Raw genomic sequence first — 25,820 nt, forward strand, 5'->3', positions numbered from 1 at the left:
ATCTTACACATGTAGTTGTCCTTTGGGGAGATAACCCAAGTGTACCTTCATTCTCTGCTAAGGTGCAAACATGAATCCCAGTTCGTTCTTTGTGCGCCTTGCAGTGGACATGTAATGTTGGGGATCGTAGCCATAGAGACCAAAGTCATTTGAATTTGCAGGTTTTAAGCCTCTGTATATCTACTAATGAGAGTGACCTGTTAACATAGTGGTGTAAAGTGATTAAATCCTGCCATTGTGAATGCTCTATTTGGTGGCAGTTTCACCATCAAAAGTACAAGTCTGCTTTCTAGAAAAAAAAAAAAAACAAATGTTACCTTTAAGTTGATGGAACTTAGAGGAAATCTTACACATGTAGTTGTCCTTTTTCAAGGCTTATTTTTATTTGTGGCCATTACTCTTCAGGTTTTGGAAATGCAGGTTAAGGATGTGGCTGAGGTCACCCAGATGCTATGCATTGTCAGTCAGTAGGTCTAACATTCATACACTATGACTCAGAGTCCAAACCATTAATATTACACTCTTTAATCCCTCAATGCAATGAATAATAAGAAAATCACCACAGTGGAGATGTAATGTTGGGGATCATAGCCATAGAGACCAAAGTCATTTGAAGTTGCAGATTTTAAGCCTCTGTATATGTACTAATGAGAGTGACCTGTTAACATAGTGGTGTGACGTGACTGAACTGAAACAGGCCTCAAGACCCCATTCAAAGTACTGCAGTGACTGCTAATGTTGTGATTGTAACTTGGAGGTTCTTAGTTTTCCAAAACCCTAATCAAGATACATGGAAGCTGAGTGTCACAGCGCTTGGGCTGCTGTGCTTGCAATCTTCAAATGTACCTCCTAACACCATTTGCTATCTCAGCCCAAGGAAAAAAAAATGCAAAAACAGAGTGGCGCAGTGGAAGCTTGCTGGGCCCATAACCCGGAGGTCGGTGGACCTGTAGTTGACTGTCACCTGTCTTTGGTAGTGTGGCCGAGTGGTCGAAGGCGCTGGATTTAGGCTCCAGTCTCTGTGGAGGCGTGGGTTCAAATCCCACCACTGCCATTGTGAATGTTCTATTTGGTGGCACTTCCATCATCAAAAGTACAAGTCTGCTTTCAAGAAAAAAAACAATGTTATCTTGAAGTTGATGGAACTTAGAGGAAATCTTACACATGTAGTTGTCTTTTAGGAAGGTAACCCATATGTCAGGTGTACTTTCTTTCTCTGCTAAGGTGCAAACATGAATCCCAGACCTTTCTTGGTGTGCCTTGCAGTCTTAATGCGTGACCACAGAAAGATAGCTCATTTTGTCAAGTCTAACTTGTGACTGACATTTTGAAGAATTTCAGTTTCTTCTACTGCCAGAGATAAAGGAGACTTTGGTCTGGAATAATTTTTATATGTGGAACTACAGAGAGTCCTGTATGAAGCGTATACATTAAGATCACACAACTAAAGAGTCCCTTCAGGCTCAGAGAATAAACAGTGAAACAGCACATGCAAAAAAATAGATGTTACCACTGTGACATTGCCGGCTGGTTGGCAAGCTATCTTTTCCAAGGCTTATTTTTATTTGTGGCCATTACTCTTCAGGTTTTCGAAATGCAGGTTAAGGATGTGGCTGAGGTCACCCAGATGCTATGCATTGTCAGTCAGTAGGTCTAACATTCATACACTATGACTCAGAGTCCAAACCATTAATATTACACTCTTTAAAGCCTCAATGCAATGAATCATAAGAAAATCACCCCAGTGGAGATGTAATGTTGGGGATCGTAGCCATAGAGACCAAAGTCATTTGAAGTTGCAGGTTTTAAGCCTCTGTATATCTACTAATGAGGGTGACCTGTTAAAATAGTGGTGTGACGTGACTGAACTGAAACCGGACTCAAGACGCCATTCAAGGTATTGCAGTGACTTCTAATGTTGTGATTGTAATTTGGAGGTTCCTAGTTTTCCAAAACCCTAATCAAGATACATGGAAGCTGAGTGCCACAGCGCTTGGGCTGCTGTGCTTGCAATCTTCAAATGTACCTCCTAACACCATTTGCTATTTCAGCCCAAGGAAAAAAAAATGCAAAAGCAGAGTGGCGCAGTGGAAGCTTGCTGGGCCCATAACCCGGGGGTCGGTGGACCTGTAGTTGACTGGCAGCTGTCTTTGGTAGTGTGGCCGAGTGGTCGAAGGCGCTGGATTTAGGCTCCAGTCTCTGTGGAGGCGTGGGTTGAAATCCCACCACTGCCATTGTGACCATCAAAAGTACAAGTCTGATTTCAAGAAAGAGAACAAATGTTACCTTGAAGTTGATGGAAATCTTACACATGTAGTTGTCCTTTGGGGAGATAACCCAAATGTCAAGTGTACCTTCATTCTCTGCTAAGGTGCAAACATGAATCCCAGTTCATTCTTTGTGCGCCTTGCAGTGGACATGTAATGTTGGGGATCGTAGCCAGAGAGACCAAAGTCATTTGAAGTTGCAGGTTTTAAGCCTCTGTATATGTACTAATGAGAGTGACCTGTTAACATAGTGGTGTAAAGTGATTAAATCCTGCCATTGTGAATGCTCTATTTGGTGGCAGTTTCACCATCAAAAGTACAAGTCTGCTTTCAAGAAAAAAAAACAAATGTTACCTTGAAGTTGATGGAACTCTGAAGAAATCTTACAGATGTAGTTGTCCTTTGGAGAGGTAACCCATATATCAAGTGTACCTTCATTCTCTGCTAAGGTGCAAACATGAATCCCAGTTTATTCTTTGTGCACCTTGCAGTGGACATGTAATGTTGGGGATCGTAGCCATAGAGACCAAAGTCATTTGAAGTTGCAGATTTTAAGCCTCTGTATATGTACTAATGAGAGTGACCTGTTAACATAGTGGTGTGACGTGACTGAACTGAAACAGGCCTCAAGACCCCATTCAAAGTACTGCAGTGACTGCTAATGTTGTGATTGTAACTTGGAGGTTCTTAGTTTTCCAAAACCCTAATCAAGATACATGGAAGCTGAGTGTCACAGCGCTTGGGCTGCTGTGCTTGCAATCTTCAAATGTGCCTCCTAACACCATTTGCTATCTCAGCCCAAGGAAAAAAAAATGCAAAAGCAGAGTGGCGCAGTGGAAGCTTGCTGGGCCCATAACCCGGAGGTCGGTGGACCTGTAGTTGACTGGCACCTGTCTTTGGTAGTGTGGCCGAGTGGTCGAAGGCGCTGGATTTAGGCTCCAGTCTCTGTGGAGGCGTGGGTTCAAAACCCACCACTGCCATTGTGACCATCAAAAGTACAAGTCTGATTTCAAGAAAGAGATCAAATGTTACCTTGAAGTTGATGGAAATCTTACACATGTAGTTGTCCTTTGGGGAGATAACCCAAGTGTACCTTCATTCTCTGCTAAGGTGCAAACATGAATCCCAGTTCGTTCTTTGTGCGCCTTGCAGTGGACATGTAATGTTGGGGATCGTAGCCATAGAGACCAAAGTCATTTGAATTTGCAGGTTTTAAGCCTCTGTATATCTACTAATGAGAGTGACCTGTTAACATAGTGGTGTAAAGTGATTAAATCCTGCCATTGTGAATGCTCTATTTGGTGGCAGTTTCACCATCAAAAGTACAAGTCTGCTTTCTAGAAAAAAAAAAAAACAAATGTTACCTTTAAGTTGATGGAACTTAGAGGAAATCTTACACATGTAGTTGTCCTTTTTCAAGGCTTATTTTTATTTGTGGCCATTACTCTTCAGGTTTTGGAAATGCAGGTTAAGGATGTGGCTGAGGTCACCCAGATGCTATGCATTGTCAGTCAGTAGGTCTAACATTCATACACTATGACTCAGAGTCCAAACCATTAATATTACACTCTTTAATCCCTCAATGCAATGAATAATAAGAAAATCACCACAGTGGAGATGTAATGTTGGGGATCGTAGCCATAGAGACCAAAGTCATTTAAATTTGCAGGTTTTAAGCCTCTGTATATCTACTAATGAGAGTGACCTGTTAACATAGTGGTGTGACGTGACTGAACTGACACAGGCCTCAAGACCCCATTCAAAGTACTGCAGTGACTGCTAATGTTGTGATTGTAACTTGGAGGTTCTTAGTTTTCCAAAACCCTAATCAAGATACATGGAAGCTGAGTGCCACAGCGCTTGGGCTGCTGTGCTTGCAATCTTCAAATGTACCTCCTAACACCATTTGCTATTTCAGCCCAAGGAAAAAAAAATGCAAAAGCAGAGTGGCGCAGTGGAAGCTTGCTGGGCCCATAACCCGGGGGTCGGTGGACCTGTAGTTGACTGGCAGCTGTCTTTGGTAGTGTGGCCGAGTGGTCGAAGGCGCTGGATTTAGGCTCCAGTCTCTGTGGAGGCGTGGGTTGAAATCCCACCACTGCCATTGTGACCATCAAAAGTACAAGTCTGATTTCAAGAAAGAGAACAAATGTTACCTTGAAGTTGATGGAAATCTTACACATGTAGTTGTCCTTTGGGGAGATAACCCAAGTGTACCTTCATTCTCTGCTAAGGTGCAAACATGAATCCCAGTTCGTTCTTTGTGCGCCTTGCAGTGGACATGTAATGTTGGGGATCGTAGCCATAGAGACCAAAGTCATTTGAATTTGCAGGTTTTAAGCCTCTGTATATCTACTAATGAGAGTGACCTGTTAACATAGTGGTGTAAAGTGATTAAATCCTGCCATTGTGAATGCTCTATTTGGTGGCAGTTTCACCATCAAAAGTACAAGTCTGCTTTCTAGAAAAAAAACAAACAAATGTTACCTTTAAGTTGATGGAACTTAGAGGAAATCTTACACATGTAGTTGTCCTTTTTCAAGGCTTATTTTTATTTGTGGCCATTACTCTTCAGGTTTTGGAAATGCAGGTTAAGGATGTGGCTGAGGTCACCCAGATGCTATGCATTGTCAGTCAGTAGGTCTAACATTCATACACTATGACTCAGAGTCCAAACCATTAATATTACACTCTTTAATCCCTCAATGCAATGAATAATAAGAAAATCACCACAGTGGAGATGTAATGTTGGGGATCGTAGCCATAGAGACCAAAGTCATTTAAATTTGCAGGTTTTAAGCCTCTGTATATCTACTAATGAGAGTGACCTGTTAACATAGTGGTGTGACGTGACTGAACTGAAACAGGCCTCAAGACCCCATTCAAAGTACTGCAGTGACTGCTAATGTTGTGATTGTAACTTGGAGGTTCTTAGTTTTCCAAAACCCTAATCAAGATACATGGAAGCTGAGTGCCACAGCGCTTGGGCTGCTGTGCTTGCAATCTTCAAATGTACCTCCTAACACCATTTGCTATTTCAGCCCAAGGAAAAAAAAATGCAAAAGCAGAGTGGCGCAGTGGAAGCTTGCTGGGCCCATAACCCGGGGGTCGGTGGACCTGTAGTTGACTGGCAGCTGTCTTTGGTAGTGTGGCCGAGTGGTCGAAGGCGCTGGATTTAGGCTCCAGTCTCTGTGGAGGCGTGGGTTGAAATCCCACCACTGCCATTGTGACCATCAAAAGTACAAGTCTGATTTCAAGAAAGAGAACAAATGTTACCTTGAAGTTGATGGAAATCTTACACATGTAGTTGTCCTTTGGGGAGATAACCCAAATGTCAAGTGTACCTTCATTCTCTGCTAAGGTGCAAACATGAATCCCAGTTCATTCTTTGTGCGCCTTGCAGTGGACATGTAATGTTGGGGATCGTAGCCAGAGAGACCAAAGTCATTTGAAGTTGCAGGTTTTAAGCCTCTGTATATCTACTAATGAGGGTGACCTGTTAACATAGTGGTGTAAAGTGATTAAATCCTGCCATTGTGAATGCTCTATTTGGTGGCAGTTTCACCATCAAAAGTACAAGTCTGCTTTCAAGAAAAAAAAACAAATGTTACCTTGAAGTTGATGGAACTCTGAAGAAATCTTACAGATGTAGTTGTCCTTTGGAGAGGTAACCCATATATCAAGTGTACCTTCATTCTCTGCTAAGGTGCAAACATGAATCCCAGTTTATTCTTTGTGCACCTTGCAGTGGACATGTAATGTTGGGGATCGTAGCCATAGAGACCAAAGTCATTTGAAGTTGCAGATTTTAAGCCTCTGTATATGTACTAATGAGAGTGACCTGTTAACATAGTGGTGTGACGTGACTGAACTGAAACAGGCCTCAAGACCCCATTCATAGTACTGCAGTGACTGCTAATGTTGTGATTGTAACTTGGAGGTTCTTAGTTTTCCAAAACCCTAATCAAGATACATGGAAGCTGAGTGTCACAGCGCTTGGGCTGCTGTGCTTGCAATCTTCAAATGTGCCTCCTAACACCATTTGCTATCTCAGCCCAAGGAAAAAAAAATGCAAAAGCAGAGTGGCGCAGTGGAAGCTTGCTGGGCCCATAACTCGGAGGTCGGTGGACCTGTAGTTGACTGGCACCTGTCTTTGGTAGTGTGGCCGAGTGGTCGAAGGCGCTGGATTTAGGCTCCAGTCTCTGTGGAGGCGTGGGTTCAAATCCCACCACTGCCATTGTGAATGCTCTATTTGGTGGCACTTTCACCATCAAAAGTACAAGTCTGATTTCAAGAAAGAGATCAAATGTTATCTTGAAGTTGATGGAAATCTTACACATGTAGTTGTCCTTTGGGGAGATAACCCAATTGTACCTTCATTCTCTGCTAAGGTGCAAACATGAATCCCAGTTCGTTCTTTGTGCGCCTTGCAGTGGACATGTAATGTTGGGGATCGTAGCCATAGAGACCAAAGTCATTTGAATTTGCAGGTTTTAAGCCTCTGTATATCTACTAATGAGAGTGACCTGTTAACATAGTGGTGTAAAGTGATTAAATCCTGCCATTGTGAATGCTCTATTTGGTGGCAGTTTCACCATCAAAAGTACAAGTCTGCTTTCTAGAAAAAAAAAAAAACAAATGTTACCTTTAAGTTGATGGAACTTAGAGGAAATCTTACACATGTAGTTGTCCTTTTTCAAGGCTTATTTTTATTTGTGGCCATTACTCTTCAGGTTTTGGAAATGCAGGTTAAGGATGTGGCTGAGGTCACCCAGATGCTATGCATTGTCAGTCAGTAGGTCTAACATTCATACACTATGACTCAGAGTCCAAACCATTAATATTACACTCTTTAATCCCTCAATGCAATGAATAATAAGAAAATCACCACAGTGGAGATGTAATGTTGGGGATCGTAGCCATAGAGACCAAAGTCATTTAAATTTGCAGGTTTTAAGCCTCTGTATATCTACTAATGAGAGTGACCTGTTAACATAGTGGTGTGACGTGACTGAACTGAAACAGGCCTCAAGACCCCATTCAAAGTACTGCAGTGACTGCTAATGTTGTGATTGTAACTTGGAGGTTCTTAGTTTTCCAAAACCCTAATCAAGATACATGGAAGCTGAGTGCCACAGCGCTTGGGCTGCTGTGCTTGCAATCTTCAAATGTACCTCCTAACACCATTTGCTATTTCAGCCCAAGGAAAAAAAAATGCAAAAGCAGAGTGGCGCAGTGGAAGCTTGCTGGGCCCATAACCCGGGGGTCGGTGGACCTGTAGTTGACTGGCAGCTGTCTTTGGTAGTGTGGCCGAGTGGTCGAAGGCGCTGGATTTAGGCTCCAGTCTCTGTGGAGGCGTGGGTTGAAATCCCACCACTGCCATTGTGACCATCAAAAGTACAAGTCTGATTTCAAGAAAGAGAACAAATGTTACCTTGAAGTTGATGGAAATCTTACACATGTAGTTGTCCTTTGGGGAGATAACCCAAATGTCAAGTGTACCTTCATTCTCTGCTAAGGTGCAAACATGAATCCCAGTTCATTCTTTGTGCGCCTTGCAGTGGACATGTAATGTTGGGGATCGTAGCCAGAGAGACCAAAGTCATTTGAAGTTGCAGGTTTTAAGCCTCTGTATATCTACTAATGAGAGTGACCTGTTAACATAGTGGTGTAAAGTGATTAAATCCTGCCATTGTGAATGCTCTATTTGGTGGCAGTTTCACCATCAAAAGTACAAGTCTGCTTTCTAGAAAAAAAAAAAAACAAATGTTACCTTTAAGTTGATGGAACTTAGAGGAAATCTTACACATGTAGTTGTCCTTTTTCAAGGCTTATTTTTATTTGTGGCCATTACTCTTCAGGTTTTGGAAATGCAGGTTAAGGATGTGGCTGAGGTCACCCAGATGCTATGCATTGTCAGTCAGTAGGTCTAACATTCATACACTATGACTCAGAGTCCAAACCATTAATATTACACTCTTTAATCCCTCAATGCAATGAATAATAAGAAAATCACCACAGTGGAGATGTAATGTTGGGGATCGTAGCCATAGAGACCAAAGTCATTTAAATTTGCAGGTTTTAAGCCTCTGTATATCTACTAATGAGAGTGACCTGTTAACATAGTGGTGTGACGTGACTGAACTGACACAGGCCTCAAGACCCCATTCAAAGTACTGCAGTGACTGCTAATGTTGTGATTGTAACTTGGAGGTTCTTAGTTTTCCAAAACCCTAATCAAGATACATGGAAGCTGAGTGCCACAGCGCTTGGGCTGCTGTGCTTGCAATCTTCAAATGTACCTCCTAACACCATTTGCTATTTCAGCCCAAGGAAAAAAAAATGCAAAAGCAGAGTGGCGCAGTGGAAGCTTGCTGGGCCCATAACCCGGGGGTCGGTGGACCTGTAGTTGACTGGCAGCTGTCTTTGGTAGTGTGGCCGAGTGGTCGAAGGCGCTGGATTTAGGCTCCAGTCTCTGTGGAGGCGTGGGTTGAAATCCCACCACTGCCATTGTGACCATCAAAAGTACAAGTCTGATTTCAAGAAAGAGAACAAATGTTACCTTGAAGTTGATGGAAATCTTACACATGTAGTTGTCCTTTGGGGAGATAACCCAAGTGTACCTTCATTCTCTGCTAAGGTGCAAACATGAATCCCAGTTCGTTCTTTGTGCGCCTTGCAGTGGACATGTAATGTTGGGGATCGTAGCCATAGAGACCAAAGTCATTTGAATTTGCAGGTTTTAAGCCTCTGTATATCTACTAATGAGAGTGACCTGTTAACATAGTGGTGTAAAGTGATTAAATCCTGCCATTGTGAATGCTCTATTTGGTGGCAGTTTCACCATCAAAAGTACAAGTCTGCTTTCTAGAAAAAAAACAAACAAATGTTACCTTTAAGTTGATGGAACTTAGAGGAAATCTTACACATGTAGTTGTCCTTTTTCAAGGCTTATTTTTGTTTGTGGCCATTACTCTTCAGGTTTTGGAAATGCAGGTTAAGGATGTGGCTGAGGTCACCCAGATGCTATGCATTGTCAGTCAGTAGGTCTAACATTCATACACTATGACTCAGAGTCCAAACCATTAATATTACACTCTTTAATCCCTCAATGCAATGAATAATAAGAAAATCACCACAGTGGAGATGTAATGTTGGGGATCGTAGCCATAGAGACCAAAGTCATTTAAATTTGCAGGTTTTAAGCCTCTGTATATCTACTAATGAGAGTGACCTGTTAACATAGTGGTGTGACGTGACTGAACTGAAACAGGCCTCAAGACCCCATTCAAAGTACTGCAGTGACTGCTAATGTTGTGATTGTAACTTGGAGGTTCTTAGTTTTCCAAAACCCTAATCAAGATACATGGAAGCTGAGTGCCACAGCGCTTGGGCTGCTGTGCTTGCAATCTTCAAATGTACCTCCTAACACCATTTGCTATTTCAGCCCAAGGAAAAAAAAATGCAAAAGCAGAGTGGCGCAGTGGAAGCTTGCTGGGCCCATAACCCGGGGGTCGGTGGACCTGTAGTTGACTGGCAGCTGTCTTTGGTAGTGTGGCCGAGTGGTCGAAGGCGCTGGATTTAGGCTCCAGTCTCTGTGGAGGCGTGGGTTCAAATCCCACCACTGCCATTGTGACCATCAAAAGTACAAGTCTGATTTCAAGAAAGAGAACAAATGTTACCTTGAAGTTGATGGAAATCTTACACATGTAGTTGTCCTTTGGGGAGATAACCCAAATGTCAAGTGTACCTTCATTCTCTGCTAAGGTGCAAACATGAATCCCAGTTCATTCTTTGTGCGCCTTGCAGTGGACATGTAATGTTGGGGATCGTAGCCAGAGAGACCAAAGTCATTTGAAGTTGCAGGTTTTAAGCCTCTGTATATCTACTAATGAGGGTGACCTGTTAACATAGTGGTGTAAAGTGATTAAATCCTGCCATTGTGAATGCTCTATTTGGTGGCAGTTTCACCATCAAAAGTACAAGTCTGCTTTCAAGAAAAAAAAAACAAATGTTACCTTGAAGTTGATGGAACTCTGAAGAAATCTTACAGATGTAGTTGTCCTTTGGAGAGGTAACCCATATATCAAGTGTACCTTCATTCTCTGCTAAGGTGCAAACATGAATCCCAGTTATTCTTTGTGCACCTTGCAGTGGACATGTAATGTTGGGGATCGTAGCCATAGAGACCAAAGTCATTTGAAGTTGCAGATTTTAAGCCTCTGTATATGTACTAATGAGAGTGACCTGTTAACATAGTGGTGTGACGTGACTGAACTGAAACAGGCCTCAAGACCCCATTCAAAGTACTGCAGTGACTGCTAATGTTGTGATTGTAACTTGGAGGTTCTTAGTTTTCCAAAACCCTAATCAAGATACATGGAAGCTGAGTGTCACAGCGCTTGGGCTGCTGTGCTTGCAATCTTCAAATGTGCCTCCTAACACCATTTGCTATCTCAGCCCAAGGAAAAAAAAATGCAAAAGCAGAGTGGCGCAGTGGAAGCTTGCTGGGCCCATAACCCGGAGGTCGGTGGACCTGTAGTTGACTGGCACCTGTCTTTGGTAGTGTGGCCGAGTGGTCGAAGGCGCTGGATTTAGGCTCCAGTCTCTGTGGAGGCGTGGGTTCAAATCCCACCACTGCCATTGTGAATGCTCTATTTGGTGGCACTTTCACCATCAAAAGTACAAGTCTGATTTCAAGAAAGAGATCAAATGTTATCTTGAAGTTGATGGAAATCTTACACATGTAGTTGTCCTTTGGGGAGATAACCCAATTGTACCTTCATTCTCTGCTAAGGTGCAAACATGAATCCCAGTTCGTTCTTTGTGCGCCTTGCAGTGGACATGTAATGTTGGGGATCGTAGCCATAGAGACCAAAGTCATTTGAATTTGCAGGTTTTAAGCCTCTGTATATCTACTAATGAGAGTGACCTGTTAACATAGTGGTGTAAAGTGATTAAATCCTGCCATTGTGAATGCTCTATTTGGTGGCAGTTTCACCATCAAAAGTACAAGTCTGCTTTCTAGAAAAAAAAAAAACAAATGTTACCTTTAAGTTGATGGAACTTAGAGGAAATCTTACACATGTAGTTGTCCTTTTTCAAGGCTTATTTTTATTTGTGGCCATTACTCTTCAGGTTTTGGAAATGCAGGTTAAGGATGTGGCTGAGGTCACCCAGATGCTATGCATTGTCAGTCAGTAGGTCTAACATTCATACACTATGACTCAGAGTCCAAACCATTAATATTACACTCTTTAATCCCTCAATGCAATGAATAATAAGAAAATCACCACAGTGGAGATGTAATGTTGGGGATCGTAGCCATAGAGACCAAAGTCATTTAAATTTGCAGGTTTTAAGCCTCTGTATATCTACTAATGAGAGTGACCTGTTAACATAGTGGTGTGACGTGACTGAACTGAAACAGGCCTCAAGACCCCATTCAAAGTACTGCAGTGACTGCTAATGTTGTGATTGTAACTTGGAGGTTCTTAGTTTTCCAAAACCCTAATCAAGATACATGGAAGCTGAGTGCCACAGCGCTTGGGCTGCTGTGCTTGCAATCTTCAAATGTACCTCCTAACACCATTTGCTATTTCAGCCCAAGGAAAAAAAAATGCAAAAGCAGAGTGGCGCAGTGGAAGCTTGCTGGGCCCATAACCCGGGGGTCGGTGGACCTGTAGTTGACTGGCAGCTGTCTTTGGTAGTGTGGCCGAGTGGTCGAAGGCGCTGGATTTAGGCTCCAGTCTCTGTGGAGGCGTGGGTTGAAATCCCACCACTGCCATTGTGACCATCAAAAGTACAAGTCTGATTTCAAGAAAGAGAACAAATGTTACCTTGAAGTTGATGGAAATCTTACACATGTAGTTGTCCTTTGGGGAGATAACCCAAATGTCAAGTGTACCTTCATTCTCTGCTAAGGTGCAAACATGAATCCCAGTTCATTCTTTGTGCGCCTTGCAGTGGAGATGTAATGTTGGGGATCGTAGCCAGAGAGACCAAAGTCATTTGAAGTTGCAGGTTTTAAGCCTCTGTATATCTACTAATGAGGGTGACCTGTTAACATAGTGGTGTAAAGTGATTAAATCCTGCCATTGTGAATGCTCTATTTGGTGGCAGTTTCACCATCAAAAGTACAAGTCTGCTTTCAAGAAAAAAAAACAAATGTTACCTTGAAGTTGATGGAACTCTGAAGAAATCTTACAGATGTAGTTGTCCTTTGGAGAGGTAACCCATATATCAAGTGTACCTTCATTCTCTGCTAAGGTGCAAACATGAATCCCAGTTTATTCTTTGTGCGCCTTGCAGTGGACATGTAATGTTGGGGATCGTAGCCATAGAGACCAAAGTCATTTGAAGTTGCAGATTTTAAGCCTCTGTATATGTACTAATGAGAGTGACCTGTTAACATAGTGGTGTGACGTGACTGAACTGAAACAGGCCTCAAGACCCCATTCAAAGTACTGCAGTGACTGCTAATGTTGTGATTGTAACTTGGAGGTTCTTAGTTTTCCAAAACCCTAATCAAGATACATGGAAGCTGAGTGTCACAGCGCTTGGGCTGCTGTGCTTGCAATCTTCAAATGTGCCTCCTAACACCATTTGCTATCTCAGCCCAAGGAAAAAAAAATGCAAAAGCAGAGTGGCGCAGTGGAAGCTTGCTGGGCCCATAACCCGGAGGTCGGTGGACCTGTAGTTGACTAGCACCTGTCTTTGGTAGTGTGGCCGAGTGGTCGAAGGCGCTGGATTTAGGCTCCAGTCTCTGTGGAGGCGTGGGTTCAAATCCCACCACTACCATTGTGAATGCTCTATTTGGTGGCACTTTCACCATCAAAAGTACAAGTCTGATTTCAAGAAAGAGATCAAATGTTATCTTGAAGTTGATGGAAATCTTACACATGTAGTTGTCCTTTGGGGAGATAACCCAATTGTACCTTCATTCTCTGCTAAGGTGCAAACATGAATCCCAGTTCGTTCTTTGTGCGCCTTGCAGTGGACATGTAATGTTGGGGATCGTAGCCATAGAGACCAAAGTCATTTGAATTTGCAGGTTTTAAGCCTCTGTATATCTACTAATGAGAGTGACCTGTTAACATAGTGGTGTAAAGTGATTAAATCCTGCCATTGTGAATGCTCTATTTGGTGGCAGTTTCACCATCAAAAGTACAAGTCTGCTTTCTAGAAAAAAAAAAAAAAAAATGTTACCTTTAAGTTGATGGAACTTAGAGGAAATCTTACACATGTAGTTGTCCTTTTTCAAGGCTTATTTTTATTTGTGGCCATTACTCTTCAGGTTTTGGAAATGCAGGTTAAGGATGTGGCTGAGGTCACCCAGATGCTATGCATTGTCAGTCAGTAGGTCTAACATTCATACACTATGACTCAGAGTCCAAACCATTAATATTACACTCTTTAATCCCTCAATGCAATGAATAATAAGAAAATCACCACAGTGGAGATGTAATGTTGGGGATCGTAGCCATAGAGACCAAAGTCATTTAAATTTGCAGGTTTTAAGCCTCTGTATATCTACTAATGAGAGTGACCTGTTAACATAGTGGTGTGACGTGACTGAACTGAAACAGGCCTCAAGACCCCATTCAAAGTACTGCAGTGACTGCTAATGTTGTGATTGTAACTTGGAGGTTCTTAGTTTTCCAAAACCCTAATCAAGATACATGGAAGCTGAGTGCCACAGCGCTTGGGCTGCTGTGCTTGCCATCTTCAAATGTACCTCCTAACACCATTTGCTATTTCAGCCCAAGGAAAAAAAAATGCAAAAGCAGAGTGGCGCAGTGGAAGCTTGCTGGGCCCATAACCCGGGGGTCGGTGGACCTGTAGTTGACTGGCAGCTGTCTTTGGTAGTGTGGCCGAGTGGTCGAAGGCGCTGGATTTAGGCTCCAGTCTCTGTGGAGGCGTGGGTTGAAATCCCACCACTGCCATTGTGACCATCAAAAGTACAAGTCTGATTTCAAGAAAGAGAACAAATGTTACCTTGAAGTTGATGGAAATCTTACACATGTAGTTGTCCTTTGGGGAGATAACCCAAATGTCAAGTGTACCTTCATTCTCTGCTAAGGTGCAAACATGAATCCCAGTTCATTCTTTGTGCGCCTTGCAGTGGAGATGTAATGTTGGGGATCGTAGCCAGAGAGACCAAAGTCATTTGAAGTTGCAGGTTTTTAGCCTCTGTATATCTACTAATGAGGGTGACCTGTTAACATAGTGGTGTAAAGTGATTAAATCCTGCCATTGTGAATGCTCTATTTGGTGGCAGTTTCACCATCAAAAGTACAAGTCTGCTTTCAAGAAAAAAAAACAAATGTTACCTTGAAGTTGATGGAACTCTGAAGAAATCTTACAGATGTAGTTGTCCTTTGGAGAGGTAACCCATATATCAAGTGTACCTTCATTCTCTGCTAAGGTGCAAACATGAATCCCAGTTTATTCTTTGTGCGCCTTGCAGTGGACATGTAATGTTGGGGATCGTAGCCATAGAGACCAAAGTCATTTGAAGTTGCAGATTTTAAGCCTCTGTATATGTACTAATGAGAGTGACCTGTTAACATAGTGGTGTGACGTGACTGAACTGAAACAGGCCTCAAGACCCCATTCAAAGTACTGCAGTGACTGCTAATGTTGTGATTGTAACTTGGAGGTTCTTAGTTTTCCAAAACCCTAATCAAGATACATGGAAGCTGAGTGTCACAGCGCTTGGGCTGCTGTGCTTGCAATCTTCAAATGTGCCTCCTAACACCATTTGCTATCTCAGCCCAAGGAAAAAAAAATGCAAAAGCAGAGTGGCGCAGTGGAAGCTTGCTGGGCCCATAACCCGGAGGTCGGTGGACCTGTAGTTGACTAGCACCTGTCTTTGGTAGTGTGGCCGAGTGGTCGAAGGCGCTGGATTTAGGCTCCAGTCTCTGTGGAGGCGTGGGTTCAAATCCCACCACTACCATTGTGAATGCTCTATTTGGTGGCACTTTCACCATCAAAAGTACAAGTCTGATTTCAAGAAAGAGATCAAATGTTATCTTGAAGTTGATGGAAATCTTACACATGTAGTTGTCCTTTGGGGAGATAACCCAATTGTACCTTCATTCTCTGCTAAGGTGCAAACATGAATCCCAGTTCGTTCTTTGTGCGCCTTGCAGTGGACATGTAATGTTGGGGATCGTAGCCATAGAGACCAAAGTCATTTGAATTTGCAGGTTTTAAGCCTCTGTATATCTACTAATGAGAGTGACCTGTTAACATAGTGGTGTAAAGTGATTAAATCCTGCCATTGTGAATGCTCTATTTGGTGGCAGTTTCACCATCAAAAGTACAAGTCTGCTTTCTAGAAAAAAAAAAAAAAAAATGTTACCTTTAAGTTGATGGAACTTAGAGGAAATCTTACACATGTAGTTGTCCTTTTTCAAGGCTTATTTTTATTTGTGGCCATTACTCTTCAGGTTTTGGAAATGCAGGTTAAGGATGTGGCTGAGGTCACCCAGATGCTATGCATTGTCAGTCAGTAGGTCTAACATTCATACACTATGACTCAGAGTCCAAACCATTAATATTACACTCTTTAATCCCTCAATGCAATGAATAATAAGAAAATCACCACAGTGGAGATGTAATGTTGGGGATCGTAGCCATAGAGACCAAAGTCATTTAAATTTGCAGGTTTTAAGCCTCTGTATATCTACTAATGAGAGTGACCTGTTAACATAGTGGTGTGACGTGACTGAACTGAAACAGGCCTCAAGACCCCATTCAAAGTACTGCAGTGACTGCTAATGTTGTGATTGTAACTTGGAGGTTCTTAGTTTTCCAAAACCCTAATCAAGATACATGGAAGCTGAGTGCCACAGCGCTTGGGCTGCTGTGCTTGCCATCTTCAAATGTACCTCCTAACACCATTTGCTATTTCAGCCCAAGGAAAAAAAAATGCAAAAGCAGAGTGGCGCAGTGGAAGCTTGCTGGGCCCATAACCCGGGGGTCGGTGGACCTGTAGTTGACTGGCAGCTGTCTTTGGTAGTGTGGCCGAGTGGTCGAAGGCGCTGGATTTAGGCTCCAGTCTCTGTGGAGGCGTGGGTTGAAATCCCACCACTGCCATTGTGACCATCAAAAGTACAAGTCTGATTTCAAGAAAGAGAACAAATGTTACCTTGAAGTTGATGGAAATCTTACACATGTAGTTGTCCTTTGGGGAGATAACCCAAATGTCAAGTGTACCTTCATTCTCTGCTAAGGTGCAAACATGAATCCCAGTTCATTCTTTGTGCGCCTTGCAGTGGAGATGTAATGTTGGGGATCGTAGCCAGAGAGACCAAAGTCATTTGAAGTTGCAGGTTTTTAGCCTCTGTATATCTACTAATGAGGGTGACCTGTTAACATAGTGGTGTAAAGTGATTAAATCCTGCCATTGTGAATGCTCTATTTGGTGGCAGTTTCACCATCAAAAGTACAAGTCTGCTTTCAAGAAAAAAAAACAAATGTTACCTTGAAGTTGATGGAACTCTGAAGAAATCTTACAGATGTAGTTGTCCTTTGGAGAGGTAACCCATATATCAAGTGTACCTTCATTCTCTGCTAAGGTGCAAACATGAATCCCAGTTTATTCTTTGTGCGCCTTGCAGTGGACATGTAATGTTGGGGATCGTAGCCATAGAGACCAAAGTCATTTGAAGTTGCAGATTTTAAGCCTCTGTATATGTACTAATGAGAGTGACCTGTTAACATAGTGGTGTGACGTGACTGAACTGAAACAGGCCTCAAGACCCCATTCAAAGTACTGCAGTGACTGCTAATGTTGTGATTGTAACTTGGAGGTTCTTAGTTTTCCAAAACCCTAATCAAGATACATGGAAGCTGAGTGTCACAGCGCTTGGGCTGCTGTGCTTGCAATCTTCAAATGTGCCTCCTAACACCATTTGCTATCTCAGCCCAAGGAAAAAAAAATGCAAAAGCAGAGTGGCGCAGTGGAAGCTTGCTGGGCCCATAACCCGGAGGTCGGTGGACCTGTAGTTGACTAGCACCTGTCTTTGGTAGTGTGGCCGAGTGGTCGAAGGCGCTGGATTTAGGCTCCAGTCTCTGTGGAGGCGTGGGTTCAAATCCCACCACTGCCATTGTGAATGCTCTATTTGGTGGCACTTTCACCATCAAAAGTACAAGTCTGATTTCAAGAAAGAGATCAAATGTTATCTTGAAGTTGATGGAAATCTTACACATGTAGTTGTCCTTTGGGGAGATAACCCAATTGTACCTTCATTCTCTGCTAAGGTGCAAACATGAATCCCAGTTCGTTCTTTGTGCGCCTTGCAGTGGACATCTAATGTTGGGGATCGTAGCCATAGAGACCAAAGTCATTTGAAGTTGCAGATTTTAAGCCTCTGTATATGTACTAATGAGAGTGACCTGTTAACATAGTGGTGTGACGTGACTGAACTGAAACAGGCCTCAAGACCCCATTCAAAGTACTGCAGTGACTGCTAATGTTGTGATTGTAACTTGGAGGTTCTTAGTTTTCCAAAACCCTAATCAAGATACATGGAAGCTGAGTGTCACAGCGCTTGGGCTGCTGTGCTTGCAATCTTCAAATGTGCCTCCTAACACCATTTGCTATCTCAGCCCAAGGAAAAAAAAATGCAAAAGCAGAGTGGCGCAGTGGAAGCTTGCTGGGCCCATAACCCGGAGGTCGGTGGACCTGTAGTTGACTAGCACCTGTCTTTGGTAGTGTGGCCGAGTGGTCGAAGGCGCTGGATTTAGGCTCCAGTCTCTGTGGAGGCGTGGGTTCAAATCCCACCACTGCCATTGTGAATGCTCTATTTGGTGGCACTTTCACCATCAAAAGTACAAGTCTGATTTCAAGAAAGAGATCAAATGTTATCTTGAAGTTGATGGAAATCTTACACATGTAGTTGTCCTTTGGGGAGATAACCCAATTGTACCTTCATTCTCTGCTAAGGTGCAAACATGAATCCCAGTTCGTTCTTTGTGCGCCTTGCAGTGGACATGTAATGTTGGGGATCGTAGCCATAGAGACCAAAGTCATTTGAATTTGCAGGTTTTAAGCCTCTGTATATCTACTAATGAGAGTGACCTGTTAACATAGTGGTGTAAAGTGATTAAATCCTGCCATTGTGAATGCTCTATTTGGTGGCAGTTTCACCATCAAAAGTACAAGTCTGCTTTCTAGAAAAAAAAAAAACAAATGTTACCTTTAAGTTGATGGAACTTAGAGGAAATCTTACACATGTAGTTGTCCTTTTTCAAGGCTTATTTTTATTTGTGGCCATTACTCTTCAGGTTTTGGAAATGCAGGTTAAGGATGTGGCTGAGGTCACCCAGATGCTATGCATTGTCAGTCAGTAGGTCTAACATTCATACACTATGACTCAGAGTCCAAACCATTAATATTACACTCTTTAATCCCTCAATGCAATGAATAATAAGAAAATCACCACAGTGGAGATGTAATGTTGGGGATCGTAGCCATAGAGACCAAAGTCATTTAAATTTGCAGGTTTTAAGCCTCTGTATATCTACTAATGAGAGTGACCTGTTAACATAGTGGTGTGACGTGACTGAACTGAAACAGGCCTCAAGACCCCATTCAAAGTACTGCAGTGACTGCTAATGTTGTGATTGTAACTTGGAGGTTCTTAGTTTTCCAAAACCCTAATCAAGATACATGGAAGCTGAGTGCCACAGCGCTTGGGCTGCTGTGCTTGCAATCTTCAAATGTACCTCCTAACACCATTTGCTATTTCAGCCCAAGGAAAAAAAAATGCAAAAGCAGAGTGGCGCAGTGGAAGCTTGCTGGGCCCATAACCCGGGGGTCGGTGGACCTGTAGTTGACTGGCAGCTGTCTTTGGTAGTGTGGCCGAGTGGTCGAAGGCGCTGGATTTAGGCTCCAGTCTCTGTGGAGGCGTGGGTTGAAATCCCACCACTGCCATTGTGACCATCAAAAGTACAAGTCTGATTTCAAGAAAGAGAACAAATGTTACCTTGAAGTTGATGGAAATCTTACACATGTAGTTGTCCTTTGGGGAGATAACCCAAATGTCAAGTGTACCTTCATTCTCTGCTAAGGTGCAAACATGAATCCCAGTTCATTCTTTGTGCGCCTTGCAGTGGAGATGTAATGTTGGGGATCGTAGCCAGAGAGACCAAAGTCATTTGAAGTTGCAGGTTTTAAGCCTCTGTATATCTACTAATGAGGGTGACCTGTTAACATAGTGGTGTAAAGTGATTAAATCCTGCCATTGTGAATGCTCTATTTGGTGGCAGTTTCACCATCAAAAGTACAAGTCTGCTTTCAAGAAAAAAAAACAAATGTTACCTTGAAGTTGATGGAACTCTGAAGAAATCTTACAGATGTAGATGTCCTTTGGAGAGGTAACCCATATATCAAGTGTACCTTCATTCTCTGCTAAGGTGCAAACATGAATCCCAGTTTATTCTTTGTGCGCCTTGCAGTGGACATGTAATGTTGGGGATCGTAGCCATAGAGACCAAAGTCATTTGAAGTTGCAGATTTTAAGCCTCTGTATATGTACTAATGAGAGTGACCTGTTAACATAGTGGTGTGACGTGACTGAACTGAAACAGGCCTCAAGACCCCATTCAAAGTACTGCAGTGACTGCTAATGTTGTGATTGTAACTTGGAGGTTCTTAGTTTTCCAAAACCCTAATCAAGATACATGGAAGCTGAGTGTCACAGCGCTTGGGCTGCTGTGCTTGCAATCTTCAAATGTGCCTCCTAACACCATTTGCTATCTCAGCCCAAGGAAAAAAAAATGCAAAAGCAGAGTGGCGCAGTGGAAGCTTGCTGGGCCCATAACCCGGAGGTCGGTGGACCTGTAGTTGACTAGCACCTGTCTTTGGTAGTGTGGCCGAGTGGTCGAAGGCGCTGGATTTAGGCTCCAGTCTCTGTGGAGGCGTGGGTTCAAATCCCACCACTACCATTGTGAATGCTCTATTTGGTGGCACTTTCACCATCAAAAGTACAAGTCTGATTTCAAGAAAGAGATCAAATGTTATCTTGAAGTTGATGGAAATCTTACACATGTAGTTGTCCTTTGGGGAGATAACCCAATTGTACCTTCATTCTCTGCTAAGGTGCAAACATGAATCCCAGTTCGTTCTTTGTGCGCCTTGCAGTGGACATGTAATGTTGGGGATCGTAGCCATAGAGACCAAAGTCATTTGAATTTGCAGGTTTTAAGCCTCTGTATATCTACTAATGAGAGTGACCTGTTAACATAGTGGTGTAAAGTGATTAAATCCTGCCATTGTGAATGCTCTATTTGGTGGCAGTTTCACCATCAAAAGTACAAGTCTGCTTTCTAGAAAAAAAAAAAAAAAAATGTTACCTTTAAGTTGATGGAACTTAGAGGAAATCTTACACATGTAGTTGTCCTTTTTCAAGGCTTATTTTTATTTGTGGCCATTACTCTTCAGGTTTTGGAAATGCAGGTTAAGGATGTGGCTGAGGTCACCCAGATGCTATGCATTGTCAGTCAGTAGGTCTAACATTCATACACTATGACTCAGAGTCCAAACCATTAATATTACACTCTTTAATCCCTCAATGCAATGAATAATAAGAAAATCACCACAGTGGAGATGTAATGTTGGGGATCGTAGCCATAGAGACCAAAGTCATTTAAATTTGCAGGTTTTAAGCCTCTGTATATCTACTAATGAGAGTGACCTGTTAACATAGTGGTGTGACGTGACTGAACTGAAACAGGCCTCAAGACCCCATTCAAAGTACTGCAGTGACTGCTAATGTTGTGATTGTAACTTGGAGGTTCTTAGTTTTCCAAAACCCTAATCAAGATACATGGAAGCTGAGTGCCACAGCGCTTGGGCTGCTGTGCTTGCCATCTTCAAATGTACCTCCTAACACCATTTGCTATTTCAGCCCAAGGAAAAAAAAATGCAAAAGCAGAGTGGCGCAGTGGAAGCTTGCTGGGCCCATAACCCGGGGGTCGGTGGACCTGTAGTTGACTGGCAGCTGTCTTTGGTAGTGTGGCCGAGTGGTCGAAGGCGCTGGATTTAGGCTCCAGTCTCTGTGGAGGCGTGGGTTGAAATCCCACCACTGCCATTGTGACCATCAAAAGTACAAGTCTGATTTCAAGAAAGAGAACAAATGTTACCTTGAAGTTGATGGAAATCTTACACATGTAGTTGTCCTTTGGGGAGATAACCCAAATGTCAAGTGTACCTTCATTCTCTGCTAAGGTGCAAACATGAATCCCAGTTCATTCTTTGTGCGCCTTGCAGTGGAGATGTAATGTTGGGGATCGTAGCCAGAGAGACCAAAGTCATTTGAAGTTGCAGGTTTTTAGCCTCTGTATATCTACTAATGAGGGTGACCTGTTAACATAGTGGTGTAAAGTGATTAAATCCTGCCATTGTGAATGCTCTATTTGGTGGCAGTTTCACCATCAAAAGTACAAGTCTGCTTTCAAGAAAAAAAAACAAATGTTACCTTGAAGTTGATGGAACTCTGAAGAAATCTTACAGATGTAGTTGTCCTTTGGAGAGGTAACCCATATATCAAGTGTACCTTCATTCTCTGCTAAGGTGCAAACATGAATCCCAGTTTATTCTTTGTGCGCCTTGCAGTGGACATGTAATGTTGGGGATCGTAGCCATAGAGACCAAAGTCATTTGAAGTTGCAGATTTTAAGCCTCTGTATATGTACTAATGAGAGTGACCTGTTAACATAGTGGTGTGACGTGACTGAACTGAAACAGGCCTCAAGACCCCATTCAAAGTACTGCAGTGACTGCTAATGTTGTGATTGTAACTTGGAGGTTCTTAGTTTTCCAAAACCCTAATCAAGATACATGGAAGCTGAGTGTCACAGCGCTTGGGCTGCTGTGCTTGCAATCTTCAAATGTGCCTCCTAACACCATTTGCTATCTCAGCCCAAGGAAAAAAAAATGCAAAAGCAGAGTGGCGCAGTGGAAGCTTGCTGGGCCCATAACCCGGAGGTCGGTGGACCTGTAGTTGACTAGCACCTGTCTTTGGTAGTGTGGCCGAGTGGTCGAAGGCGCTGGATTTAGGCTCCAGTCTCTGTGGAGGCGTGGGTTCAAATCCCACCACTGCCATTGTGAATGCTCTATTTGGTGGCACTTTCACCATCAAAAGTACAAGTCTGATTTCAAGAAAGAGATCAAATGTTATCTTGAAGTTGATGGAAATCTTACACATGTAGTTGTCCTTTGGGGAGATAACCCAATTGTACCTTCATTCTCTGCTAAGGTGCAAACATGAATCCCAGTTCGTTCTTTGTGCGCCTTGCAGTGGACATCTAATGTTGGGGATCGTAGCCATAGAGACCAAAGTCATTTGAAGTTGCAGATTTTAAGCCTCTGTATATGTACTAATGAGAGTGACCTGTTAACATAGTGGTGTGACGTGACTGAACTGAAACAGGCCTCAAGACCCCATTCAAAGTACTGCAGTGACTGCTAATGTTGTGATTGTAACTTGGAGGTTCTTAGTTTTCCAAAACCCTAATCAAGATACATGGAAGCTGAGTGTCACAGCGCTTGGGCTGCTGTGCTTGCAATCTTCAAATGTGCCTCCTAACACCATTTGCTATCTCAGCCCAAGGAAAAAAAAATGCAAAAGCAGAGTGGCGCAGTGGAAGCTTGCTGGGCCCATAACCCGGAGGTCGGTGGACCTGTAGTTGACTAGCACCTGTCTTTGGTAGTGTGGCCGAGTGGTCGAAGGCGCTGGATTTAGGCTCCAGTCTCTGTGGAGGCGTGGGTTCAAATCCCACCACTGCCATTGTGAATGCTCTATTTGGTGGCACTTTCACCATCAAAAGTACAAGTCTGATTTCAAGAAAGAGATCAAATGTTATCTTGAAGTTGATGGAAATCTTACACATGTAGTTGTCCTTTGGGGAGATAACCCAATTGTACCTTCATTCTCTGCTAAGGTGCAAACATGAATCCCAGTTCGTTCTTTGTGCGCCTTGCAGTGGACATGTAATGTTGGGGATCGTAGCCATAGAGACCAAAGTCATTTGAATTTGCAGGTTTTAAGCCTCTGTATATCTACTAATGAGAGTGACCTGTTAACATAGTGGTGTAAAGTGATTAAATCCTGCCATTGTGAATGCTCTATTTGGTGGCAGTTTCACCATCAAAAGTACAAGTCTGCTTTCTAGAAAAAAAAAAAACAAATGTTACCTTTAAGTTGATGGAACTTAGAGGAAATCTTACACATGTAGTTGTCCTTTTTCAAGGCTTATTTTTATTTGTGGCCATTACTCTTCAGGTTTTGGAAATGCAGGTTAAGGATGTGGCTGAGGTCACCCAGATGCTATGCATTGTCAGTCAGTAGGTCTAACATTCATACACTATGACTCAGAGTCCAAACCATTAATATTACACTCTTTAATCCCTCAATGCAATGAATAATAAGAAAATCACCACAGTGGAGATGTAATGTTGGGGATCGTAGCCATAGAGACCAAAGTCATTTAAATTTGCAGGTTTTAAGCCTCTGTATATCTACTAATGAGAGTGACCTGTTAACATAGTGGTGTGACGTGACTGAACTGAAACAGGCCTCAAGACCCCATTCAAAGTACTGCAGTGACTGCTAATGTTGTGATTGTAACTTGGAGGTTCTTAGTTTTCCAAAACCCTAATCAAGATACATGGAAGCTGAGTGCCACAGCGCTTGGGCTGCTGTGCTTGCAATCTTCAAATGTACCTCCTAACACCATTTGCTATTTCAGCCCAAGGAAAAAAAAATGCAAAAGCAGAGTGGCGCAGTGGAAGCTTGCTGGGCCCATAACCCGGGGGTCGGTGGACCTGTAGTTGACTGGCAGCTGTCTTTGGTAGTGTGGCCGAGTGGTCGAAGGCGCTGGATTTAGGCTCCAGTCTCTGTGGAGGCGTGGGTTGAAATCCCACCACTGCCATTGTGACCATCAAAAGTACAAGTCTGATTTCAAGAAAGAGAACAAATGTTACCTTGAAGTTGATGGAAATCTTACACATGTAGTTGTCCTTTGGGGAGATAACCCAAATGTCAAGTGTACCTTCATTCTCTGCTAAGGTGCAAACATGAATCCCAGTTCATTCTTTGTGCGCCTTGCAGTGGAGATGTAATGTTGGGGATCGTAGCCAGAGAGACCAAAGTCATTTGAAGTTGCAGGTTTTAAGCCTCTGTATATCTACTAATGAGGGTGACCTGTTAACATAGTGGTGTAAAGTGATTAAATCCTGCCATTGTGAATGCTCTATTTGGTGGCAGTTTCACCATCAAAAGTACAAGTCTGCTTTCAAGAAAAAAAAACAAATGTTACCTTGAAGTTGATGGAACTCTGAAGAAATCTTACAGATGTAGATGTCCTTTGGAGAGGTAACCCATATATCAAGTGTACCTTCATTCTCTGCTAAGGTGCAAACATGAATCCCAGTTTATTCTTTGTGCGCCTTGCAGTGGACATGTAATGTTGGGGATCGTAGCCATAGAGACCAAAGTCATTTGAAGTTGCAGATTTTAAGCCTCTGTATATGTACTAATGAGAGTGACCTGTTAACATAGTGGTGTGACGTGACTGAACTGAAACAGGCCTCAAGACCCCATTCAAAGTACTGCAGTGACTGCTAATGTTGTGATTGTAACTTGGAGGTTCTTAGTTTTCCAAAACCCTAATCAAGATACATGGAAGCTGAGTGTCACAGCGCTTGGGCTGCTGTGCTTGCAATCTTCAAATGTGCCTCCTAACACCATTTGCTATCTCAGCCCAAGGAAAAAAAAATGCAAAAGCAGAGTGGCGCAGTGGAAGCTTGCTGGGCCCATAACCCGGAGGTCGGTGGACCTGTAGTTGACTAGCACCTGTCTTTGGTAGTGTGGCCGAGTGGTCGAAGGCGCTGGATTTAGGCTCCAGTCTCTGTGGAGGCGTGGGTTCAAATCCCACCACTACCATTGTGAATGCTCTATTTGGTGGCACTTTCACCATCAAAAGTACAAGTCTGATTTCAAGAAAGAGATCAAATGTTATCTTGAAGTTGATGGAAATCTTACACATGTAGTTGTCCTTTGGGGAGATAACCCAATTGTACCTTCATTCTCTGCTAAGGTGCAAACATGAATCCCAGTTCGTTCTTTGTGCGCCTTGCAGTGGACATGTAATGTTGGGGATCGTAGCCATAGAGACCAAAGTCATTTGAATTTGCAGGTTTTAAGCCTCTGTATATCTACTAATGAGAGTGACCTGTTAACATAGTGGTGTAAAGTGATTAAATCCTGCCATTGTGAATGCTCTATTTGGTGGCAGTTTCACCATCAAAAGTACAAGTCTGCTTTCTAGAAAAAAAAAAAAAAAAATGTTACCTTTAAGTTGATGGAACTTAGAGGAAATCTTACACATGTAGTTGTCCTTTTTCAAGGCTTATTTTTATTTGTGGCCATTACTCTTCAGGTTTTGGAAATGCAGGTTAAGGATGTGGCTGAGGTCACCCAGATGCTATGCATTGTCAGTCAGTAGGTCTAACATTCATACACTATGACTCAGAGTCCAAAC

General features: G+C 42.7%; 24 non-coding genes across 24 annotated transcripts; all 24 read left to right on the top strand.

Moving 5' to 3' along the window:
* Positions 1-972: 972 nt before the first annotated feature.
* On the top strand, positions 973-1,054 carry trnal-uag (transfer RNA leucine (anticodon UAG)). The gene has a single exon. It is a non-coding gene; the product is annotated as a tRNA-Leu (tRNA).
* Positions 1,055-2,152: 1,098 nt separating this feature from the next.
* On the top strand, positions 2,153-2,234 carry trnal-uag (transfer RNA leucine (anticodon UAG)). Its single transcript has one exon. It is a non-coding gene; the product is annotated as a tRNA-Leu (tRNA).
* Positions 2,235-3,165: 931 nt separating this feature from the next.
* Positions 3,166-3,247, top strand: trnal-uag (transfer RNA leucine (anticodon UAG)). Its single transcript has one exon. It is a non-coding gene; the product is annotated as a tRNA-Leu (tRNA).
* A 1,039-nt stretch (positions 3,248-4,286) lies between these two features.
* trnal-uag (transfer RNA leucine (anticodon UAG)) lies at positions 4,287-4,368 on the top strand. The gene has a single exon. It is a non-coding gene; the product is annotated as a tRNA-Leu (tRNA).
* A 1,038-nt stretch (positions 4,369-5,406) lies between these two features.
* Positions 5,407-5,488, top strand: trnal-uag (transfer RNA leucine (anticodon UAG)). Its single transcript has one exon. It is a non-coding gene; the product is annotated as a tRNA-Leu (tRNA).
* Positions 5,489-6,419: 931 nt separating this feature from the next.
* Positions 6,420-6,501, top strand: trnal-uag (transfer RNA leucine (anticodon UAG)). The gene has a single exon. It is a non-coding gene; the product is annotated as a tRNA-Leu (tRNA).
* A 1,063-nt stretch (positions 6,502-7,564) lies between these two features.
* Positions 7,565-7,646, top strand: trnal-uag (transfer RNA leucine (anticodon UAG)). The gene has a single exon. It is a non-coding gene; the product is annotated as a tRNA-Leu (tRNA).
* Positions 7,647-8,692: 1,046 nt separating this feature from the next.
* Positions 8,693-8,774, top strand: trnal-uag (transfer RNA leucine (anticodon UAG)). The gene has a single exon. It is a non-coding gene; the product is annotated as a tRNA-Leu (tRNA).
* Positions 8,775-9,812: 1,038 nt separating this feature from the next.
* Positions 9,813-9,894, top strand: trnal-uag (transfer RNA leucine (anticodon UAG)). The gene has a single exon. It is a non-coding gene; the product is annotated as a tRNA-Leu (tRNA).
* Positions 9,895-10,825: 931 nt separating this feature from the next.
* trnal-uag (transfer RNA leucine (anticodon UAG)) lies at positions 10,826-10,907 on the top strand. The gene has a single exon. It is a non-coding gene; the product is annotated as a tRNA-Leu (tRNA).
* Positions 10,908-11,969: 1,062 nt separating this feature from the next.
* On the top strand, positions 11,970-12,051 carry trnal-uag (transfer RNA leucine (anticodon UAG)). Its single transcript has one exon. It is a non-coding gene; the product is annotated as a tRNA-Leu (tRNA).
* Positions 12,052-12,982: 931 nt separating this feature from the next.
* trnal-uag (transfer RNA leucine (anticodon UAG)) lies at positions 12,983-13,064 on the top strand. Its single transcript has one exon. It is a non-coding gene; the product is annotated as a tRNA-Leu (tRNA).
* Positions 13,065-14,127: 1,063 nt separating this feature from the next.
* On the top strand, positions 14,128-14,209 carry trnal-uag (transfer RNA leucine (anticodon UAG)). Its single transcript has one exon. It is a non-coding gene; the product is annotated as a tRNA-Leu (tRNA).
* Positions 14,210-15,140: 931 nt separating this feature from the next.
* On the top strand, positions 15,141-15,222 carry trnal-uag (transfer RNA leucine (anticodon UAG)). The gene has a single exon. It is a non-coding gene; the product is annotated as a tRNA-Leu (tRNA).
* A 1,063-nt stretch (positions 15,223-16,285) lies between these two features.
* On the top strand, positions 16,286-16,367 carry trnal-uag (transfer RNA leucine (anticodon UAG)). Its single transcript has one exon. It is a non-coding gene; the product is annotated as a tRNA-Leu (tRNA).
* Positions 16,368-17,298: 931 nt separating this feature from the next.
* trnal-uag (transfer RNA leucine (anticodon UAG)) lies at positions 17,299-17,380 on the top strand. The gene has a single exon. It is a non-coding gene; the product is annotated as a tRNA-Leu (tRNA).
* Positions 17,381-17,983: 603 nt separating this feature from the next.
* trnal-uag (transfer RNA leucine (anticodon UAG)) lies at positions 17,984-18,065 on the top strand. Its single transcript has one exon. It is a non-coding gene; the product is annotated as a tRNA-Leu (tRNA).
* Positions 18,066-19,127: 1,062 nt separating this feature from the next.
* On the top strand, positions 19,128-19,209 carry trnal-uag (transfer RNA leucine (anticodon UAG)). Its single transcript has one exon. It is a non-coding gene; the product is annotated as a tRNA-Leu (tRNA).
* A 931-nt stretch (positions 19,210-20,140) lies between these two features.
* Positions 20,141-20,222, top strand: trnal-uag (transfer RNA leucine (anticodon UAG)). The gene has a single exon. It is a non-coding gene; the product is annotated as a tRNA-Leu (tRNA).
* Positions 20,223-21,285: 1,063 nt separating this feature from the next.
* On the top strand, positions 21,286-21,367 carry trnal-uag (transfer RNA leucine (anticodon UAG)). The gene has a single exon. It is a non-coding gene; the product is annotated as a tRNA-Leu (tRNA).
* A 931-nt stretch (positions 21,368-22,298) lies between these two features.
* trnal-uag (transfer RNA leucine (anticodon UAG)) lies at positions 22,299-22,380 on the top strand. The gene has a single exon. It is a non-coding gene; the product is annotated as a tRNA-Leu (tRNA).
* Positions 22,381-22,983: 603 nt separating this feature from the next.
* On the top strand, positions 22,984-23,065 carry trnal-uag (transfer RNA leucine (anticodon UAG)). The gene has a single exon. It is a non-coding gene; the product is annotated as a tRNA-Leu (tRNA).
* A 1,062-nt stretch (positions 23,066-24,127) lies between these two features.
* On the top strand, positions 24,128-24,209 carry trnal-uag (transfer RNA leucine (anticodon UAG)). The gene has a single exon. It is a non-coding gene; the product is annotated as a tRNA-Leu (tRNA).
* A 931-nt stretch (positions 24,210-25,140) lies between these two features.
* trnal-uag (transfer RNA leucine (anticodon UAG)) lies at positions 25,141-25,222 on the top strand. Its single transcript has one exon. It is a non-coding gene; the product is annotated as a tRNA-Leu (tRNA).
* Positions 25,223-25,820: the final 598 nt, after the last annotated feature.

Source organism: Leuresthes tenuis, unplaced genomic scaffold, assembly GCF_036924035.1.
Source record: "Leuresthes tenuis unplaced genomic scaffold, fLeuTen1.0.hap1 SCAF_11, whole genome shotgun sequence".
NCBI classification, from domain to species: Eukaryota; Metazoa; Chordata; class Actinopteri; order Atheriniformes; family Atherinopsidae; genus Leuresthes; species Leuresthes tenuis.